Genomic DNA, 3175 nt, shown 5'->3' on the forward strand with positions numbered 1-3175 from the left:
ATATTTATCAGTTGATGAATTTTAGTTTCCAACCAAAATTAATCATAAGGACCAGATTAGCCCTCTTGTCTGAATAATAATAATAATAATAATAATAATAATAATAATAATAATAATAATAAAAAAATAAAAATAATAAAAGCAATGATCACTAGACAAGGTGAGCCATCCAGATGCACCAACTTAATGCTATGAAAGAATTCTAGGTTGTGATGCCCAGAAAGTGAATCTAGATAGAGCCTGGAAGACTCCAAGTTGAGGAGATGGAGTTGAGAATTGAAGAAAATAAGGTGACTAGAGTTCATAGGAAGGAATCCAATAGAGGGGGAAATCTACAGAGAGAATTCTGAAGCTCTGCAGAGTATCCCCCTTAAGTGTTCAGCTGAAAGACTTATTAGTGCTTCTGTGTGAGGAGATTACCCAAGGCCAAGAGAATCACCTAAATGGATTAGAGGTCATAGTGCTGGTCACCCATGCAGAGCTGAGAACAATACCTATTCCCACCACCTAGACTAGGAAATCTCATGATTCGCGGAGAATTTGGTAGATTACTCAGAAGAATCTTAACACAGTATTGGACAGAAAAACTGTATAATACAGTTTTGGGGAAAACTGGTCTTACACTGAGCACAGCTTCAATCCAACCTATATCAAATCTTAAAATACAAAACTCAGAAGATGAAACTGTTTCCAGAAACACTGAGTCCCAGAATAAAGCTCAGTAATATTTAAAGGAATACAAATAAACCTAGCAACCAATGAAGTAAAATTTAAAATGTCTGTCATTCAACCAAAAACTACCAGGCATGCAAAGATGCAGCTAAATATAACCCAAAATTATGAGAAAAATTCATCAGCACTGACCCAGAACTGAGATAATATATTAAAATTAACAGATAGATATATTAGAACATACAGAAAATTAAGCAGAGATATGGGAGATGTGAAAAGGACCCAAATAGAAATACTGGAGATGAAAATTACAATGTCTGATGTGAAAAATACACTAGATGGGATTAACAAAGTGATTTAATTCAAAAGAAGGCAGAAAAAGAAAAGGGGGAACAAAGAAGAAATGAACAAAAGACAACAAAATGATAGACTCAAATATAACCACATCGATATTTAAATTAAATGTAAATTGGCCTTTTTTTTTTTGTCCCTTTCCAGTGTTCAAGATGGTCAAAGTGAGGACATGGTGGGTCCTCCAGTGTGAAATTCCGGATAGCCCTTGGTCTTCCAATTGGAGCCATGATCAGCCTTGCTGGCAATACAGGTGAGACCTTCAGCTACACCCTGCCAAACTCCCCCTTTTAAAAGCACTCAGTGGGCCTTTTGCTAATGACCCGCTGAGCCATCAAGAAAGGGCAGAGTGAAAACACTGCTTTGAGGTGAAGTGGCAGCATGTTTTGTTGTTTTGCTTCAATTGGTGGTGAGACAAGGTGGAAAAAAAGTGTAAATGTTCTACCAACTACTATGTGATATCACTTATATGTGGATCTAAAAAATGGTATAAATGAACCTATATACAAAACAGAAACACACTTACAGACATAGAAAACAAATTTATGGTGACCAAAGAGGAGAGGGAGAGAAGGAGGGACAAATTAGGAGTATGTGCAATTATAGATACAAACTACTGTATGTAAAATAGATAAGCAACAAGGATTTACTGTATAGCACAGGGAATTGTACCCAATCCAACAAGCAGAAGTTCATGTTAATAAAACAATACCATTTACAATAGCATAAAATACTTAATAATCACTTAGTAAGTGCTGGACTTTACAACACAGTGACAAGTAAACAGGGACTGTTCTCAAGAAACTAAGTGGGGAAACAAACATAAAAACAAGTAACACACTAATAAGTAAAGGAATAAAGTGTGGAAATTCAGTCAATTATCACTAACAACTTTCTCTTGTTAGGAAACTTGTTCTCCCATTTTCTGAGAATGACCCATAAGCAATCTAGTAATTCCATAAACTGGATCAGCATAACCAGAATTCCTAATGCTATTAGAACAGCTCTTTTTCTTATATTCATGTGCCTGAAGTTAAGAGGATAAGTCTCCCTACTCCACATTTGAGGTTCGTTTGTCTGTTAAACCAGTACTCTGGCCCAGAGGTGGGGGAAAATGTCTATTTTAAAAGATTTCAGTTGCCCTTTTTTTTTTTTTTTCTCACATTTGTACCAATTGGCAGAACCTGAGAACTTAAAAGCGTACTGAGGCCTTCAAAAGCTGAGGCACCATAATCCAATGCAGCTGGCCCAGAATCCTCTTTTGTGTGCCTTTTTTTCCCCCTGTGAATCAAGAGCTGATTAATTAAAATGAGTATAATCAAGATTTTAAGTAAAATATTTCAAATTCTTTAGAAGAAACAAATCCAAATCCTTAAGCACTATTTTATAAATATAATTTAAAAATTATCTTTGTGTTCAGTTCACTAAGGCAATTCTTCCAGTGGCCTCTGTTAGCTTGATTGAACAAGCAAGTCTTATTGAGCTCTTATATTGATGCCCTGAGCTAATGATGCATAAGTAGGCTGCTGCCACACTCTGACTTTTTAAGATATCAGATATCAAAATACACCACACTCAACCAGAGACCACAAACAATTTAAATTACTACTCACACAGGCATATGCAAAGCAAGGGGTATTCCCTGAGTGAGCTGCAGGACCCTCTAGCAAGAGGGCATGATGGCTGAAGGACAGAGCGAGGCAGAGTATGCATGGTCAGGAGGATATATGTATATCCCTCCTTTCCTATGACCTTTTTGAGTGACTCCAGGACAGACTAAGTTCTGGTGGGAGTGGGGAGGAAAGAGGGGCAGGGTGGGTTGCCTTGCATGTGATTTATGGGGGTGCAGCAGAAGTGAGAGCAGAGCTTTAGCTAGTCTGTTGGTTCTCACCCTCGGGGAGCAGCTGGGTGGCTGCCAGTTTCCATTCTGACAGGAGTTGAATGATTTAGCCAAATACCATTGTTCCAGAGTGATTTGATTCTATCTCTACAATAAGTGAGAAGTGCACCATCTAAAGTGGAAGACAGACATGCTAACAAAGGAAACAACATAATGTGATATATACAAAAATAGACTTATATGTGAGTTTCAGAAAAATACAAGAGAGCATCCTGTCTGAGGCATCACAGGAAAGCAATGCTGTATCAGGGT

General features: G+C 37.5%; 1 non-coding gene across 1 annotated transcript; it reads left to right on the top strand.

Annotated features, from left to right (window-relative positions):
* Nucleotides 1–1307: 1307 nt before the first annotated feature.
* Nucleotides 1308–1443, top strand: LOC116157041 (small nucleolar RNA SNORA21). The gene has a single exon (XR_004141003.1). It is a non-coding gene; the product is annotated as a small nucleolar RNA SNORA21 (small nucleolar RNA).
* Nucleotides 1444–3175: the final 1732 nt, after the last annotated feature.

This window comes from Camelus dromedarius, chromosome 14 (genome assembly GCF_036321535.1).
Source record: "Camelus dromedarius isolate mCamDro1 chromosome 14, mCamDro1.pat, whole genome shotgun sequence".
NCBI classification, from domain to species: Eukaryota; Metazoa; Chordata; class Mammalia; order Artiodactyla; family Camelidae; genus Camelus; species Camelus dromedarius.